The following is a 20,560-nucleotide window of genomic DNA, read 5'->3' as shown; positions in this document are numbered from 1 at the left end:
TTGCCTCAAAGATTATAGTGGTTTAGGGGGTTGGAATGGGATCAAAGAGATCAGTCCCCACGTACCTCAGTGGTTGAAATTCATCCAATTAGTATCTCAAAGTCCAAGTACCTCACAAAGCTGTTGCAAGGATAAAATAACATGCAGTCTTGAAATACCATCAGAAAGTGGACTATAAAAGTAATTAAAATGTTCAGAAAATATACCTCAAACACGTAGAGCACGTTCATATTGTTATGAAGTTAAAATTAGTAGACACATTAGTAGTAGGCACATAAAAAGGGAAAACTATATCTGTACCCTATGTTCAGCATAGGAATCTAGGTCACAAGTTATAATAGGCAGTGATTTAAATATTGTGTAGATTTTTTTAGAGGGATGAAGTGGCTCAGTGGCTAAGATGCTGAACTTGTCGATCAGAAAGGTCGGCAGTTTGGTGGTTCAAATCCCTAATGTCGCATAATGGACTGAGCTCCCGTTACTTGTCCCAGTTTCTGCCAACCTAGTAGTTCAAAATCATGTAAAAATGCAAGTAGAAAAATAGGGACCACTTGGTGGGAAGGTAACAGCGTTCCATGCGCTTTCAACATTTAGTCATGCCGGCCACATGACCACAGAGACATCTTTGGACAGCGCTGACTCTTCAGCTTTGTAACTGAGATAAGCACTGTCCCCTAGAGCCAGAAATGACTAGCACCGTATATGCAAGGGGAACCTTTACTTTTACCTTTATATTAAAAAAAAAAACATTAATAAATACTGTGAAATAAAGAAGGAAAGAAGACAGAATGCTAGCTGGGACCAGAGTGGTCCCTCATTGTTAGGATGCCTTTCCTGAATCCCAGAACATTTTGCTCTTTTCAAAGATTCATGTATGACTCTACTTATTATTTCAGTTCCAGGGAAATTGGCAGTCTGAATACAGTGTTTATCAGAGCAAGGAGATAGGAAGATTAGATCATAACAAAATGGCATACTGTCCTTTGTTCTACACAGAACAGAATTATTGGATTCTATAACAAAGCAATCTGAGAAGGTGATCTCACTGCTGGGTGATCTCAAGTCTTTTTCTTGTCCAAAGAGGAATTATGAAGAGCTGGTCTATTCACCTGCTCTTCATTCTTCACTGCAATTGTCATCCCTACTTTTGTAGACATGTCATCAGTCCACCCTTCCTTCCCCAGAATCCCCAAAGGGTTGCTGGCTTTTGACACTTAAAAACAACTTCTCAGGAGTTTGTTTTCAAGGTGACCTGCATTTTTTCATCAACATCTAGAAGAGAGGCTGCTTAAATAAGCTAGCTCTTCCTATTTGCTCTTGCAGTTGTGAGATGACAAGCTTTCTGCTTTAACCCCAATTAGGTAATTATTTTCCTCTTTTGTCACAGCAGGTGCCCAATACCTGCTACACACTTAATCCTCATGAATATGTAACCTTTCCTTGATGATGCCTAAAACTAAGGAACTGGGTGGGAGGAACGGAGGAGGAGGGGAGAGAGACATTGAAGAGCTAATGCAAGCAACCCCTTTCTGAGTTGAATTCCATCCTCGCCATTGTGTCTTACTGCCACAGTTTGGAGAAGGAACCGTGACAATGCAAGAAATTAATGGAAACAATTTTAATAAACATGTCTTAATTTATTTAAGTCCTGGTACCCTCCTTCTTTGTTATCCATCCTTCAAATTCTAAATTAGCTGGGAACTGAAAACACACAGACAGATTATGGCCAGAAATAACAGATTTTGACCCTATCTGATGACTCCAACAAGGAACAAATGTCTCCCAAGAATTTTTTTTACCTTTTTTTGCCCATCCAAATTTTCAGTCACAGAACAATTACACGTAATGCATATTGCAAATCATTTATGTTAATATAGTTTTCACCCCTACTCTCCACTCAGTTTCAAGTCACATGGCCCAATACTTGTCTTTCTATTGTTGCAGCATCCTAGTCGCAAATGGAGTCAAAGGCAGCTGGAGGGCACCAGGCTACGCAGTGACTACTCAAACCTTTTAATCTAGATGTGCTTGTTAAATGTATGTCCTTTTCTTCTTTGATGTGCTGATTCTGACAGCTACCATGGTGGTGAAGCAAAAGGAAGTACAAGAAAAAGCAGACCGGTGTGCCACGTGCTGGGTGACTGCTGACGTAGGTCTGTGGAAAGTAATAGCATCACATGTCTTCTTGAAAAAGCTCCCGGGATTCATGAAGGTAAAATAAGGCGGGGGAAAGATATCCAAACACTGGATCGTGTTGCTTTCATGGTACTTTTACTAGTTAAATGATGAGAGGCAATATATCCTGCTTCAAGTAGCCAACTATCTATTTTCCTGATCCCCTTTATGACATGCCTATGACGTTAGTACTGTCCAAAGAGGGAAAAAGAAGGGGGGGAGAACTCACGTTCAACTGAGAAATAAATCTGGGAAGAAAAAAACCTGCAAAACAATTGCTTCCTTAGCAGGGATTTCAGTGCTTCTACAGCATTTTCTTTCCTCATAATTAACTGAAAGTGGAAACACAAGGGTGATTTTGCATGGTATGTATTATAGGGCTTCACTATCCATTTCCCTGTGCTCAATTTGATCTATAATGCTCACTTGTTAAATGATGTTAATATAGTTAAAAATGTTGTTAAACTGTTGTTAACATAGCCCGTTTAGCAAAGCTCCCCTGCAATGTTAATTAAAACTTTCCATCTTGCAAGTTCAGATCCTTTTGAATCCAACTTCATCTCTCACAGCCAGGGACTGATGATGGATTGCCCTCTAACTTCTCAGCATCTGCTTCCTATGGAGGCTTTCTTCACTGCATTATTTTTCCCCAGGGCAGTGCTAGCATGCCTACATTTCCCTTTGCAAACTAAATTTTGGGAGATCCATTCACAAATTGCCTGCTGATTAGTCTACTTTATCCCCAAAGATAAAAGTGTGCAATTCAGTGAAATCTTGCTAATCTTGCCCCCTGTGTTGCTTTCCTTTAAACCTTTCTTGCATGTCAAAAACGCAGTTGCTTTTTTTTCTCTGTCATTCAAAGCAACGAGGAGCCAGTCTTTTAGGTTCCCATATGAGGAGAACTCATGCATCACCCAACTTTCAGACCCTTATGATTTATATTGTTACATACTTCATTCCTGGATAATGACTAGGCTATTAAAATAAAGATTATCTCTGCTGTCTGTACATAATTTTGGGGAGATTAGTGGGGGGGGGAGTGAGGGGAAGAGAGTAAGATATCTGGATTGAATCTGATATAAAGGCAGAGGTGATATCCAGCAGGTTCTGACCAGTTCTGGAGAACCGGCAGTGGAAATTTTGAGTAGTTTGGAGAACCAGCAAATACCACCTCTGACTGGCCCCGTCACCATCTATTCTCTGCCTCCCAAGTCCCAGCTGATGGACTGGGTCTTCTTTTATTGCCCTGCACAGGAGAATGGAGCTGGAAAGCAGGTTACTGGAGTGAGGAATGGGATTTTGCAGTAACCTTCCCCCTGGAAGTAGGGAGGGAATTGAGTTTTTCCCCTGCCATGCCCACCAAGCCACGACACACCCAACAACCCATGCCCACAGAATCAGTAGTAAAAAGTTTTGAATCCCACCACTGTATAAAGGTAGATAACCTGAGATCCTATAGACTTTGCTGGTCTTCAATTTCCATCAGCCACAACCAGCATAGCCAGTGCTTGGTAATGTTAGAAGTTCTGGTCATCATGGAGGGCCAATATACCCATTTCTAATACCAAAGCTCTTGATCTCAGTGTCCTCCAAGCCCAACCTCCTTACAATCCCCAGTACACAGTATTAGGAAAGTCCTTGTCTTTCCTGGATGTTTGAGCTTTTAAAAGGAATACAGAAAGTGAGCATCCTTGTCCAAAAACAGATTGTGCTGCAAGAGATCATTGTAAAAAGGTAACGTTACTAATCCTTTTTTTGTTGTGTGCTGCTACTTTGACCCTGTATGCTGCTATTTTGATCAAACCCTGCTCCTGTTAACAGTGGTGCCCCCGCAAGGCAGTACTCTAGGACCCACACTCTTTACATCCTATATAAATGACCTTTGTGATCACCTTATAAGCAACTGCATCCTCTTCATGGATAATGTAAAACTATTCAACACCACTGACAATGCTACTATTCTTCCAAGTGACCTTGATTATGTGTCTGAATGGTCAAACATTTGGCAACTCCAAATCTCGACCAACAAATGCTCTGTCCTACACATTGATAAAAAAAATCAGTACACCAAATACAAGTTAGGCAGATATGACCTCGGTGATGACCCTCACTCTGTCAAGGACCTCGGAGTACTCATATCTAATGATCTAAGTGCTAGAGCTCACTGTAACAGCATTGCCAAAAAGGCATTAAGAGTTGTAAATCTAATCTTATGAAGCTTCTCCTCTGGAAATATTGAATTGCTAACTAGGGCATACAAAACCTTTGCTAGACCAATACTCGAATACAACTCATCTGTCTGGAATCCACACTGTATATCGGACATCAATACAATTGAGCGAGTCCAGAAGTATTTCATGAGAAGAGTATTACACTCCTCTGCTCGCAACAGAATACTCTATATCACCAGGCTTGAAATTGCATTGACAAGAAGAGAGATTCCAAGTTTCATCAGAAAGTTGAGAAGATCTAATACCCTTATATACTGGCACAGGTTTCTGACAATTACAGCAAGCTGACATCTTCTGGCCTTGTGTGATACATTGATTATACAGTGCGTATTAGATTATGTAAGTATGTACAAGACTTGTAATTATTTGGTAGCTAAAATATGCAGCTGAGTTGCATCCAAAGAAATTATGGCACAATACCTTAAAAAATTGAAATGTCTTAGATGCAAGACTAGAAAATCTATTATTTTCACACTATAGAACTCCAATTACCAAGAATATTGAAGATAGTTTGCTGTTGTAATGTCAGCAGCACTTAACACAGTCTGGATCATAGTGTAGAAAGAAGCTGAACATGACTTAAATTAGGCTTTCTCAACCTGCTTCCCTCCAGATATGCTGGAATTACAATTCTTAGAATTTCCCAGCTAGCAGAGTTCCTATATATCCATCCCACATGAAGGTAGCAGATTGTGGCCAGTTAACGGAAGGAAGGAAGGAAGGAAGGAAGGAAGGAAGGAAGGAAGGAAGGAAGGAAGGAAGGAAGGAAGGAAGGAAGGAAGGAAGGAAAAAAATTCCACCTTAATATTGAGTATTCAGAATGGCTCAGCTATAAGATGGAGGTTACTTTACCAGCATCTTGCTTAGTTTTTTTAAATGAAAAGAGCTGTCAAAACTCAGCTAAGTCATGAAGAAGTAGGGAGGGGGGATGTTGGGTGCAATTAAATAATTCTTATTCAAGAGACCTGAACTTGAAAGAAACTGTTCATTTTAGGGAAAAAGAGTGGGGCATCTCTAATCTACAAACTAACTGCAGTCCTCATCCTATTCTCTTATGCCTTCTGCCTATTCAGGAGAACTAGTAGCATTGGACCTGTCTGGGTCTCTTTCATTAAACAATGTCAGCTATCAGGATCCAAGGAGGCAGAGGTGGTATTCAGCAGGTTCTGACCAGTTCTGGAGAACTGGTAGTGGAAATTTTGAGTAGTTCGGAGAACCAGCAAATACCACCTCTGACTGGAGATTTTACAGAATCCTTTGCCTGCCATGCCCACCAAGCCACGCCCACAGAACCAGTAGTAAAAAAAAATGAATCCCACCACTGCAAGAAGGGTAACTTCTCTGTTATGACCCCTGCCTTCTGGAATACAACTCCTCCCCCGCCCCCGTCAGATGATTCTCACCCTAATGAGGTTTTAGAAGTCTTTGAAAACCTGGCTGTTCTCCAAAGCCTTGGAGTAGGGCGAGTGTGGTCCTCTTGTTAGATTTTTTTTTCCTTCTGTACATGGTGTATGGTAAAGATGAACTCTGATCTTGCATATTTTGTATAACTGTTCTATTATTTTAAATTGTGGGCTACACAGAGTTGGTTTGGAGGTGGGTGGTGTCTAAAGTTCTTTTTAAACAATATATCCAGACCTCTGGCACGAAAGACGTATCCTTTCTAGCAGTGGTGGGATTCAAAAAATTTTACTACTGGTTCTGTGGGCATAGCTTGGTGGGTGTGGCATGGCTTGGTGGGCATGGTTTGGTGGGCATGGCAGGGGTAAGATACTGCAAAATCCCCATTCCCTCCCCACCCCACTAACCTGCTTTCCAGCTCCATTCTGTGCAGGGCAGCAAAAGAAAACCCAGCCCTCATTGATCAGCTGGGACTTGGGAGGCAGGGAATAGATGGGGGCAGGGCTAGTCAGAGGTGGTATTTGCCATTCTCCAAACTACTTAAAATTTCCTCTACCAGTTTTCCAGAACTGGTCAGAACCTGCTGAATACCACCTCTGCTTTATATGTAGCAACCAGCTTCTTGTTGAGGATGGGGAGAGTGATAGAGTCAGGAGGAGGAAGAAGAAGAAAAAATCCCACAGACTATAAAAGTGTGTTTAAAATCCTTTGAAAAAACAGACAATGGCCACACTCCCAGACTGCTTCATCCAACAATAGCTGAAGAACAGGATGAGGACACAATTTATATACTGCAGTACTGCCAAATTTCCTATTCTGCCTATGGTGGGCTATTGATCTCAGGTGCCCTGTGATGGATACATCATTCCCATACATCCACTTGCTTCTTTCATGGTGCAGAATCAAGGAGAGAGCCACTGACATCTCACTGTCTGTCTCTATTTTGCTTCCATTATGTTAAAAAGGTTAAAATAATGGAATAACCAAAAGCCATGCTAATTACCCACAGTATTGTTTCCAGTGACTCTAGATCAGGGGTGTCAAACTCGCAGCCCACAGACCGGATGCATCATGCACTGGCCACATCCACACCTGGTTTAGCGAAGGGTGGGGGGAAAGTCATGATATATCACACAGTGATGTGAAGACGCAAGTTTGACACCCCTGCTCTATATGGTTCTATCCCCTTTGAAACATGTAATGTAGATTGTTGATACTATGACCTCTTCCTTTTTAATCTCATGTCTGTTGTTCATGTCTCTTTGCCTATCTGTCTCTTTCCCATTTTGCCACTTCACTGATTTGATGTTGCTGAGGTCTAATAAATAAATATTCAACTATATTTTTGTCAGCATTTATGCGTGCTTTGATCTGGACATAGGGATTGGCTGGGTATATGCTGGGTAAAACCAACCTGGAAATTGCCCAAAATAATTTTCCAATACCCAGGAGGATGTTGTCCTATCATCAGGTTGGAGCAGTTTCATACTCCCAATAGTCCATAACAGCTTATAGAGAGAGGCACATCCATCTCTCTCTCTCTCTCTCCACTCTCTCTCCCTCCCTCCCTCTCTCCCCCCCTCTCTCCCTTCTCCCTCCCTCCCCCACCTCTCTCACACACACATGACTTTAATCATGTGATCACAACCACTACCTTGACTCTTGATTTCCATCCCATAAACACGTTCCTCCCATGGAATCTTATAGCTTGAAGATCACACTACATTTCCATTTGACTTTTCTTCCACAGGACTTAAGATGGCATACATTTTCTCCCCTATGTTATATTGGCAAGGTACTTCTCATCTGAAACTTTAACCATTGCACCCTATCAATTTGTGGCTGAAGAGGAGAGCTCCTTAAGTCTCTTCTCTTTTCAAAATTACCTTTCCACATTTTCCCTTTATGGTGGAAAATGAACAAATATTTCCTGTCCTTCTCTGCAATAAGAAAAGCCTGAAAGACTTTCATTTTCAGCTGGAGAAGGGTGCAAAAGGAAAAGGTTTAAAACTCATCTTTGCTTACCACACAATCTTTTTTTTTTTTTTTTTTTTTGCTTCAGGCTGCAGTCATTCCCGCTATGTACAAATGAAATGAACTGAATCCCAAAATTACATATTTTCAATAGAGAAGAGAAAAGAAATGGACATTTCAAAAAAAACCCATGCTGGGGAAAGCAGTAAGACTCTTCGTCAGTGTTTGTTGCCAAAGTGGTCTTTAGTCAGCAAAGGTGCCGGAAAGAAAACAAAGACACTTGGAAAAGTTATGAAATTGCTAGAAGTTGGCCCTGAAACTACAAGCAAGGTCTAGAGAGCAAGCTTACCCAGCCTACATATATTTGTTATAAAGTTAGGGTTGCTGTGGAAACCATAAAGGTAATTTTGCTTGAGTTCTCCTGCATGCGATTTCTGAATTCAGCCAGTTCCAACCTCAAGGTTTCCACAGCAACATTAACATCAACGAGTGGTATCCTCTGGTAACCTAGTGTTCTACAAGCAAAATACTTGTACAGTAAACTGCATATACTCAATTTCAATATCAAGTAATTTGCAATTGAGACTTTAAGGGTGTGTGTGGGGGGGGGGAATTGAAGAGCCAAATGGGCTGAGCAGGTCAAGAAGCTGAGAGCATCTCTTGTGCATTAAAGGTAATGCACTCTGCAGGAGGCAAATTATCTTGGTCTAATGTCTTCCATAATTTCTGCCAAGATTTGTGAAGTTGCTTCTTGAAGTTCAGTTAAGGTAGCTTTATCCAAACTGATTGAAAGAAATTTATTTTGTTCCAGTGGTAGGCACAAATAGCCTCTCAAGATGCACTATAAATCTATGGATAGAAAAATTGGATGGCTAATTTTTCTGAATTTCTCCAGGGAGAAATTGTATTCAATTTCAAAGAAACTCATGACAACTCACACAGTATATTTGTTTTCTACTGTGCTCTGATGAAACCCAGTTTGATGTAGTGGTAAAGGTATCAGCTTAGAACAGGAGATTCTGATTTCTCATTCAGTCTTAGGCACAAAGCCAGATGGATGATTTTGAGACAGTCACACTCCTTTAGCCCTAGGAAGGAATCAATGGCAAGCCACTTCCAAAAATCCTTGCTAAGAAAACTGCAGGAACTAGTTCAGGCTGTGGCCAGGAGTCACAACCAAAGGTGTAAAATTAAAACAAAAAAACTTGGTTCTGATAAGTGACCCTGTGGTTAGGATAGGCAGAAGATATCTCAAAATCATGCCAGTCAAATACATAACTAATCTTTTGTCTTAATGTAGCATATGTCCCACTAGTAGGTGCCAGATTCTTTTCCCCAGCCAAAGGATTGTATACAACAGGGGTGTTAAACTCAAGGCCCAGGAGCCAGATCCGGGCTGCTTAGGGCCATCCTGGAAACAGAGAGGGACTGGCATGCAGTGCCTCTGCCAGCGAAAATGGAGCTCGGGAGCTCTCCTCCCATTTTTGCTAGCAGAGGGTTGTAGGAGTCCATCACAGCAAAAAATGAACTCGTGAGGGCCACTTGTGGCCCTTGAAAGCTCCATTTTCACTGGCAGAGGGATGCAGGAGGCCATCATGGACAGAAACAGAGCTCGGGATCCCATTTTCGCTAGCAGAGTGCTCAGGCCATCACAGGCATCCCTGACACAACTGATGTTGAGCTGGCCATGCCCACCCTGGCCACATCCACCCCAGGCCCCCAGGGTCAAACACAACCTTCATGCAGCCCTCAATGAAATTGAGTTTGACATCCCTGGTATACAGTATTATATTTTATTTATTTATATCAATTTATTTTCCAATATTATACCAAAGTTCCTCCATAGAATACAGAAAGCAATTTGGAAATCATTCAGGAAAAAAATGACATACTTGGAGGAGTTAGTTCTGCATATATTTTACAGACTAGCAGTGCCTGGCTAGCATTTGATGCTGCTTATTTAGAGTATACTAGGGCAGTAAAGCCCTGTTTTAAAATAGCAGGTTATTATTTTTACTTGGGCTGAGGGAGAATCTCCCACAGTTGGCAGGGAAAATCTTACCAGAAACCAAAATAAAATAAAATAAAAATCCCACCAACCAATGTCCTTCTTTGACCTCACATATCCAAATTTAGTGCAGAAGGTTTAGATGGCCCTTTTAGGGTCATCCTCCATCAAAAGCATCCTTCTATTTCAATTCACATCATCATCTAATAAAAAAGTTTTCCCTTTTGCATTAGTAGTTAAAATTTCATGCAAGCTTCCTAGGCCATACAGTAAGATTTGTGAGCGCCTTTAACATCCTATAACTATCAAATTCTAGATTTTTACTGGATTTTTTTTAAAGCTGGAGCTTTATCTCAACAGCCATATACAGTCTATAATATAACCTTGGCAACTTTAAGATGCCTGGACTTCAACTCCCAAAATTCCTCAGCCAGCATGATAGCTAGGGAATTCTGAGAGTTGAAGTCCAGGCATTTTAAATTTGCCAAGCTAGAGAAACAGTGGTTTATGATAGTAGCTCACGTTCAAGGAGTTATAAATGCCCGTGATAAACTGCATTCAATAATTGCTATATACAATTTATATTTGTACTGATTTCCTAGATAAGAGACACCCATCATAGTTAAATCTACTTCCTGCTTCCTTACTGCCTAAGTTTACATTAAGCAATCCAAAGAAAACCAAATATTTGTCATATCAAATTCCCCATGCATCTTTCTGAGTGGCAAGTTAAGGTCCTCCATTTTTAGGAGGTATTACTGCGTTTGGGTGGATATATCTACATATTTGTATAAAAATATTTTGGCAAAGTAATTTAGAACACTAGGAGTTGTGTCTTGGACTATCATATTTCCTAATGTAGACTGTGCATGTTATTCATTTCCAATGAATCTATTCCTGTCCTTAATATTTCCAAGCTCTGAACCTGATATTGTAACAAATGTCTATAGCTTTTCTTCAGGAACATCTTTTCATAAAGACATAATTTAGAAATGTTAAACTTGTTCATCCTTATCCTTATATACAAAATACAATTGTAGGGACCCCAACACAAAATAAAACAGAACCAGAAGACATTAATGATTATCTCTCCAAGCAGGTATTTTGCTTGTGATGTTTTTTTTCCCCCCTAACAGATTTACTCTCACTGAAAACCAGCTTAGCATTTGGTTCAGAAAGCACTATGTGATTTTTTTTCTCTTATAAATTCAAACCAAAAAAAAAAAGTTCAAGTCTACATAGAAACTAGAATTTCTGGGGAGAATAAGAAGAAAACACTCTTTCCCTTTAACTTAACACAATTAAATAACATTAAGGAGTCGGGATTAGAGAACTTTATGTACTAAAGATACGCAAAATGTATTTACACATTTAGAATGGTTAAAAACAATACAATCATATATGCAAGAGAGATAATAGGTTTTAAATGTTTAAAAAAAATTAAAAGCAGAGGTAAATAATTTGCAAGTGTTAATTTGGGAAATCATTTAAAGTCATTCTAAGTATTTAAGTATTTAAATATTAAATATTTAAATCCTAAGTAAGTATCTAAATATTTAAATCCTAAGAATCTAAGTATTTAAGTCTTTAGAAGGCCAGATCCTGAAGATGAAACTCAAAAACTTTGGCCACCTAATGAGAAGGAAGGACTCACTGGAGAAGAGCCTAATGCTGGGAAAGATTGAGGGCAATAGAAGAAGGAGACGACAGAGAATGAGGTGGCTGGATGGAGTCACTGAAGCAGTAGGCATGAGTTTAAATGGACTCCAGAAGATGGTAGAAGACAGGAAAGCCTGGAGGAATGTTGTCCATGAGGTTGCGATGAGTCAGACACGACTTCGCAACTAACAACAAACAAGTATTTAAAGGTCTGACATCATCCTCAAATTCAGAAATAGATCACAAGTACATGAATTTAATATTTTGAAGAGGCAGCTACTAAAATCCTTTGCTTGGACTGGTTGTCTCCAGATGATGTAGAAGAAACTTGTTCTCATGGTTTGCACCATACATCTCTATGAGGAAGAGTTCCTCCTGCTTAAAAAAGAGGTCTATTTTTCCTTGGGAGATATAGGAATGAACACATCTCTCTTTAGTTGAAATCCATGACTGATGAGAAAGAAAGCTGACATCACTGGCTCACATTGCATGGGGGAGTCTGAATAACTGACTCCTAACCCCTTTGCTCCTTAGAGAATAAATATTGCTTCCTGTTTATATAGGGGATAGCAGCTGCTGTTCTTCTCCTTGGCTAGTAATGTTGTTACTGGATCCCATGTAATAAGTAGGGCTTTTGTTCTTTTTAGGCTTAATTGGTCTGATTAGATCAGATTCATCATTCTCAGGATCTAAAATTCTGTGGCACCACTTTGAAAAATTATCCTGGGAAAGTGAATCTCCACATTAAACATTTTCTAGAATTCCTACGGTGTCTTATTTGTAATTGTGAGAAAACGCATCATAGCATCTGTTCAGAATCCTAATTTGCATAGAATAGTTTGAGCATTTAAGAAATAAAACTGGATTTTAGCTGCTTGTGCTGGTTAAATAAAAATAGCAATAGCACTTAGAATTGTACATTACTTCATAGTGCTTTACAGCCCTCTCTAAGCAGTTTACAAGTCAGCATATTGCCCCCAACAATCTGGGTTCTCATTTTACCGACCTCGGAAGAATGGAAGGCTGGGTGACCAAACTGATTGTGCTGTCCTTGGTATTGACAGAGAACGTTAATCCTCTATTTTACTAAAAAGCATTATGGGTTTTTTTTATTTATTTTTGTCAATTGCTTACAAGATAATAGGTATAAGTAAAAACATAGTTATGAAAATATGGATATGTATAAGAAAAATAAAAAAATAAAAGACACAATAGGACAGGGACAGTGGTGCGCTTATGCACGCCCCCTACAGACGTCTTAGGAAAGGGGTGAGGTCAATAGTAGACAGTCTAAGGTTAACGTTTTTGGGATTTGGGGAAGAAACCACAGAGTCAGGGAGAGTATTCCAGACATTGACCACTCTGTTGCTGAAGTCGTATTTCCTGAAATCAAGTTTGGTGTGATTAACCTTGAGTTTGTATCTGTTGTTTGCTCTTGTATTGTTATGGTCGAAGCTGAAGTATTCATTGACAGGTAGGACATTGCAATGTATGATTTTATATACTATACTTAGATCGGACTGAAGGCGGCATAGTTCTACATTTTCTAGGTCTAGAATTTCAGGTCTGGTGGCATAAGGTATTCTGCAACGAGTAGAGGAGTGGAGAACTCTTCTTGTGAAATATTTCTGGACTTTCTCAACTGTGTTAATATCAGATACGTAACGTGGGCAGTGGGCTCTAGCACTTAGGTCATTAGAGATGACCAAGATCCTTGACAGAGTTTGGATCATCAACCATGTTTTGACTATTCAGCCTGTATTTTATTTTCTGATTTCTTTTGCCAATATGTAGGACAAAGCCTTTATTTGTTGAGATTTGAAGTTGCTATTTGTCTGACCATTCTGATACATAGTCAAGGTCTTTTTGAAGGGTAGCAGTATTGTCTGTGGTGTTGAATAGCTTTACATCAGCAGCGAAGATGTGATGTGAAAGCATTCATTGATGAACATCACGATGAATGGCAAAAGTTAATATATATAATATGAAGCCATCTAATGAGGTCCTTGAGACTTGGATTGTAAGAGGGTAAAGGGTAAAGGAGACAAATTAAGGGGAAGGAAGGGAGGGAGGGAAGAAGTTTATTTATGTGTATCTTGTCTTTATTATTTTTACAAATATCCACCACACCTTCCTCCTCCTATTTTCCCCATGTTATATGTTTCTGAAATGTAGAGAAAGGAGAAGGATGCAATACTATAATTGGGGGTACAATGATATAGCATAGAACAGCTGATCAATACATGCATGAAGATGAAAGTGCATTGAGGAGGAAACTAGCAAGTCAGGAAACAATATTTGGGAACAGAGAGGACCGTTTTGTAAACAATTTGCATGTGATCCTAATCAGCTACTTAGAAGCTGATTATAATCTGGAACCATCAAAAAGTACATATGAAAATAATAGTAGATTGGTGAAAATTGCATTCATATCCCAATGAGTTGTGATAATGGAAAAGTAGATGCAGTATTTGATTATTGGTTATAGGGGAATTGCATTATATTCAGAATGAATGTAATCTAGGGAAACAATTTAGTACTTTGCATGACCTGAATGGAAGGGTGAGAATAAGACAGGGATGTCAAACTCACATCACTACGGCAGCATCATGTGATGTATCAGAACCTTTTCCCGCTTCACTAAACCAGGCATGGGCATGGCCAGCACACGACACATCTGGCCCATATTCTGGGAATTTGACAGCCCTGGAATAAGAGAAGACAGTATAAGAAAAGTGGGAATGAATGTGGAGATTGGTAAATCAGTGCTTGGGGAAAATTTTGTTTCAAATACACAGTTTAACCATAAGCCTATTCATTAGCACAGATGTCAAAGGAATGAAGATAAACTTGAAGCATGATGGATTATTTATAATGAAAGATTGTGAAGGAACCAGAGAAATATAAGAATTCTAAATGGGAGCAGACCATTTCTGATTGTCTAGAGTGAATATTAGGGAAGAAACAATTTGTAAAGAAGGATAAATACCACCTCTGACTGGCACAAAGAGGAAGGGGTTAATCTATTTTCTAAAGCGCCTGTAGGCCAGACAAGGAATAATGGATGGAAACCGAACAAGGAGATTTAACCTGGAAATAAGGAGAAACTTTCTGACAGTGAGAACAATCAACCAATGGAACAGCTTGACCTCAGAAGTTGTGGGAGCACCATCACTTGAGACCTTCAAGAAGAGACTGGATTGCTATCTGTCAGAAATGTAGGGTCTCCCGCTTGGGGGGTGGACTAGATGACCTATAAGATCCCTTCCAACTCTGATTATCTATTATCTGTTATCTGATTGGAGATTTTACAGTATCCTTCCCCTGCCACGCCCATCAAGTCACACCCACAGAACTGTTAGTAAAAAAAAATTGAATCCCACCACTGATCCCCTCCCCACAAATGCTACATTAACTGAGGTTCTACTATAAATGAAAATAACTAAAAAGTTTTACAGCAGAGGGAACTGAGTTGAATAAAAATTATATGAAATGAGATTAAATTATAATGAAGTGCTGGAAGAATTATTTTGGAAAGCTATATGGGAATGATAAACATCAAACAGTTGACATGAAATGAATGCTCCAAACATTTAACATCCAAGAAAAATAGGACAGAAAGTATTGTGAGGATGTTGAAAAATGATAAGGCTACAGATGTTTAATTGGATAATTGGAAGAATGTGAACATATGGATGTAGTTTGCTTATGGAATGCAATTTATTTAACTTGGTCAAACCAGATAGATATGCCCCAGATCCTGTCAACCAAACACTGCCATCTTATAAGATCCATAAAGTGCATCTATTCTGTTGCAGTGCTTGAACTCTGAAACAGTATTCCCCACCCCCACTCCTAAGAGATTTGCAAGCTGCCATCCTCATGATATTCAGGAAACTACAACAAATCTGGTTGTTCTCTCAGGTCATGGGATATGTAGTTGTGGAGCCTACATTAGTAGTGCTTGCTTTATAGCTATATGTTTTATTCTTCCAGACAATCATAATCTCTTTTTTTTATTTACTGTGTTTCTTTTTATCTCTAAGCTACCCAGAATCATGGATTCAGACAGCTTTGACGTTTCATAAATAAACAGAATGCATACAAATCCTAGCTGTTTTCCCAAGCATTTGGGCCAGGCGGCTAGCCTGTTGACTGAAAATGTCCTGCTTCAGGCTTCAATTACACACTCAAGCACAGTTGCTATGGAATTAGTAATTTATTTCAAAGTTACACGGATAACAGACCAGGGAGAATCATAAATCAACACAAAGTCTCTGAAGAAGAAAACTTGCTTTACTGGTTTTGCTTTCAGCACAGAAGAAGTCCCAAATCCAGTCTGAGTTCAGAGAGCCAAATCATGTTAGTCAGCCAGTCCAAGGATTAGAGTTTCATGAACAGAATCAACAAGAGCGTCATGAAAGAGCCAGAGATCACATAGTTGTTTGCAACAAGGAAACTGACTCAAAGCTGCTTAATTCTGGCTGCAGTCAGCTGCCCTCAGCTATGAAGGTCTCTCTTCTGTTTGTCAAGAAGTCTCATTGAACATCATTGTTCTGCTTTTATTCTGTATGCTGAGTTTGAGGGCTTGGTGGTCTCACCTCATCAACTGAATACTCCAGCTGTTTAGGTGGTACCTGTGTTTGATTAGCCTCAGGTGACTTTTTGTCACGGTGCTTCCAGAGGCTGACATTCCATAGGTTCAGATGGAGCAACTTCATCAGAATCAGTCTAAATCAGGGGTCTTCAAACTTGACAGCTTTAAGACTTGCGGACTTCAACTCCCAAAATTCCTCCTCCAGTCATGTTAGCTCAGGAATTCTGGGAATCGAAGTCCACAAGTCTTATACTTGTCAAGTTTAAACTCTCTTGGTCTAAATCCTCAGCAATGGCAGGAAAGTATCATTAACTCGGTTGCCATGCCTTATTGTTTTAATTGTTGAGTTTAATCTTTGTTTAGCATCCAAAGTCACTATTGTGAGAGTCATATAAATTATTTAAATTTAATAAAATGAAATATTGTCCTCATGCAAGAAAATTAGAAAACTATTTTGCCTTATACAAGGGAAACATAGCAAAACTGTATGAGGATTTGTGTTTAAACGTGTCTTGGAAAGTGTTTAGCAGAATTGTGATTGAAAAGATATGAGAAGTGACAAAAACAGTTTTTGGTTTTATGCCAATGCTATAGAATCATAGAGTTGATAGGGGCTATTTGGGCTGTCAAATCCAACTGCCTCCTCAGTACAAAAATCCAAATGAAAGCAGACTAGACAAATGGCATCTTAGCCTCCACTTGAACACATTGAATAAAAGGGGCCCTATGATCTGCCTGTCTCAGTCTCAAATGTTCTATTTTTCTAACGTTCGGTTGAAATCTTCCTTCTTTTACTTTTAATCTTTTATTCTGTGTCCTGTACTCTGGAACAAGAGATAACAAGTCTGCATCTTCATCTATGAAGAATCATGACATCCTTTCTCTTTTCTTGAGATTAAACATACCTATCTGCCATCATACTGCTTGATTACTAGATTCTTGTTGACTCTGTTGTTCTTCTGCGAACTTGTTTTAATCCTTTTCAAAATGTGTTTAGAACTTGGCACAGTACTCAGGATGTGATCTAACCAAGGCAGAATATAGTGGAAAAATACTTCCATGATTTGAAAACTGTCTTTCTATTATCCCAAAGTTGCTTTTTCAAGAGGCAACTGGACTTTCTTGTTTTTCTTTGAAGATGTTTTCCTTCCTGAAGCTTCTTCAGCTCTGACTGGATGATAGGGAATGGAAGGATTTATATTCCTTGCAGAGAATAGAATGGAATGGGATGGGATGGAATGGAATGGAATGGAATGGAATAGAATAGAATAGAATAGAATAGAATAGAATAGAATAGAATAGAATAGAATAGAATAGAATAGAATAGAATATGTCTTCTAGTCTAGCTCCTGCTCAAGTGGATAAATGAATTTTTTAAAAAACTAATCTTATATTCTTACCTGAACTGTTTATTATTATTAATGTCTTATACAGAATTCAGATGATATAATTGCCAATGTCTTGCTTTTGATTTTTTTCTATATTTTTCCATCCAGTAGTTGAGTTCCAAGATATCATAAGTTCATTAGCTTGGGAAGCATATTACCTTTCTGTGGTCAGTCATACATAGTGATTTAACTTGTCTTACATGTGGTCATAAAAATGAAATTGCTTAGCCTTATATTTTTTTTTAGAAAATTGACTGATTTTTTTCTATAAAGACTGCAATATTAACTAGTAATATAATGTATGATGGCAATACTGCTGTCATTATTATAAAATTAATTGAAATTTGCTCTAAATAAACATTTATATAGTCCAACATTACTTTAAGAATGTCAACTTGATCATTTTTGTAAGCTGCCCATAGTCGCTGAGAGTGAGTGGACATATACATTTTGGTGCAATGGTTAGAATGCAGTACTGCATGCTATTTCTGCTGACTGCCAGTTACCAGCAGTTCGATTCTCACTGGCTCAAGGTTGATCAGCCTTCTATCCTTTCTAGGTTGGTAAACTGAGGACCCAGATTGTTGGGGGCAATATGCTGACTCTGTAAACCGCTTAGAGGGGGCTTTAAAGCACTGAAGCAGTATATAAGTCTAAGTTCTATTGCTATTCTTAAATAAATAAATTAAACTCAACTGCTTGCAGCCTGACAGACCTAACTCATGTTCCATCTTTAGAAGTAACTGTCTAATGTCTCACTCTTGTATGATTTTTGTGTGGATTCTGCTTGTGAAATTCTGACTCTGACCTGGCTCTTGGAATTCTGGACTGAATTTTGGCTATTTTTCTGCATGTTCCAGTTAAAAATAAAACCAGTCAGGCAAGCTTTTTCTAGATTTTGGTTTGGTTTGCAGCGATGATGATGCAGTATTTACAATGCAGTATTGCAGGCTAAGGATGCCCACTGCCAGAAATCTGATCCTGACTGACTCAAGGATGACTCAGCCTTCCATCCTTCCTTCCATCCTTCTGTAAACTGCTTAGGGATGGCTGTGAAGCACTATGAAGTGAGATATAAGTCTGCTATTGCTATTCCTTGTCTGCTGTTTTCTCTTGACCTTGAGTAAACTAATTTCTATAGCAACTCTATGTGTGAATGTATAATTGGAACCAGAAAAGGGCAGTGTTTAATCAAAGCAACTCAATATTTCCTGTTTTTTGTGTCAATTTCATAAAAAGGAATTCAAATAAAATTTGAAAGCAAAATTTGATTAGAGTGATTTGAATAACCAATTGATTGATTGATTTTTAGTAATAAGCAACCTTACTTTTGATTTGTTCTCTAACACATCAATTAACATTTATTAATTACCAACATTCATTAAGTAACTCTCTACCTATCACATTAACTAGCTATTGTAATAAATTAGTGTACTATTGCCATTGACCATGCCAGCCAAAAACTCCAAACCAAAACAAAAGAAAAATATCTCTACCAGTGACTTCCCAGACTCCTCCACATGTTTCAAATGTCTTGAAACCATCAATGAAAGCAAAATTTACATCAAATGCTGCCTATGCGATAATCTAGCCCACCCTGCCTGCTTAAACACAAACAAAAACCTAGCTGATATGGTTAAAAATTCAGATACATTCTTTTTTCTGTCCATCATGTTCTCCTAAGCTAAACAAACTGAGTACCCTACCTGACAGAGTTGAAAGAATAGAATCACTCATGTTCTCAATAGAAGAATGCTTAGCAACACATTTTGAAACAACTATACAAGCAAGCCTAATTTCTCTTGGAAAAAAATACAGCACAGATAAATGAGTACCTATCAGCTCAAAATCAAATCCCACAACAACCACAACCACTACCTCAACTACAATCACAACTAAAACCAAAAATAACCACCAAACCACAACCACAAACAATTACTATTCGTTCAAATAATTCCACAAATAATATCTCTGCTCATCAGAGATACCATGGAATGTGAACAGAAACATCCAAATGCCATCTTATCTGGTCTCGAAGACACCAACGAATCAGATGACTTCAACAAAGTTCGTGATATCACAAGCAACTCTAATACAACAAACATCTCTCCTGAAGATATCATTGAAATAACCAGAGATGGCCATGGGTAAAATTCAATGACGGCTCTGTGGCCCCAAGATTTTGTAGAGTTGTATGCAAAAATGAGTCCAGCAAACACATAATCATTCACACAATAAATGCCATTGCAAAAATCAATCCCAATCACAAAAAACTTTGTTCAAGACCAGACTTATCCATACTGCAAAGAATCCGCTCCCGTGAACTCCGCGCAGAACTCAAAAACCATCTAGACAATGGGAAAAAAGGATCTATACATTGACTACAGAGCTGATTGCATCAAAAGAAAGTCACACAACCACAGCTCTGCATCCAACCCCACCCCATTCAATCCAACATCACTCAAAACTAGGCATGCATGCCCCTGACTACCTCTATTCCAGCCACAACTGGCCTTAAATGCAAGCTACTCAATGCAAGAAGCCTTGTAAATAAAATATCTGAATTTCTCCCCTTACTAAATACGGCTAAATTTGACATTATATTTGTCTGTGAGACATGGCTCAACACATCTCTCCCTGACTCCATTACCACAGTAAGAGACTATCATGTTTACCGATCAGATCATGAAATCTGTAGAGGAGGTGGTGTTGCTATCTTCTATAAAAAGTCCCTACATCTAAAAAACATCCAAGTTACCCAGGAGCTTGCTATTCCTGAGACCATCGTCTGTGAACTGTCCTTAAATATCACATTTCAGTTCTTATTATGTTACAGAGCCCCTGATTATGACATCAAACATGCAAACAAGCTAAATGCACTACTAACATGGGCAGCATCCTGCCCACACACTTTTATCTTTCTTGGTGACTTCAGTCTACCTCATATTAACTGGACCCTTAACAAATGTACAACTGATCTCACACATGCAACCTTCTACAATGCAGTAACAAATCTGGGCCTAGAACAACTAGGAACCAACAATGCTAGACTTAACAACTGCCTCAATCTCATCTTCTGCAATAGTTTGAATTCAATTTATGGAATACAAATTAAAGAACCCTTTTC

General features: G+C 38.9%; 1 long non-coding RNA gene across 1 annotated transcript in view; it reads right to left on the bottom strand.

The window, feature by feature from the left end:
- Nucleotides 1-20,560, bottom strand: part of LOC148125647 (uncharacterized) — a 63,075-nt gene that overhangs the window by 16,539 nt on the left and 25,976 nt on the right. The window contains exon 2 of the long non-coding RNA XR_015743898.1: nt 14,041-14,154. This is a non-coding gene — a long non-coding RNA (uncharacterized LOC148125647). The remainder of the gene's footprint in view (nt 1-14,040; nt 14,155-20,560) is intronic.

This window comes from Pseudonaja textilis, chromosome 5, assembly GCF_049901715.1.
Source record: "Pseudonaja textilis isolate UNSWEBS1 chromosome 5, rPseTex1.2, whole genome shotgun sequence".
NCBI classification, from domain to species: Eukaryota; Metazoa; Chordata; class Lepidosauria; order Squamata; family Elapidae; genus Pseudonaja; species Pseudonaja textilis.
Note: the sequence above shows the minus strand (reverse complement) of the source record. Positions and strands in the feature narration are given on the sequence as shown.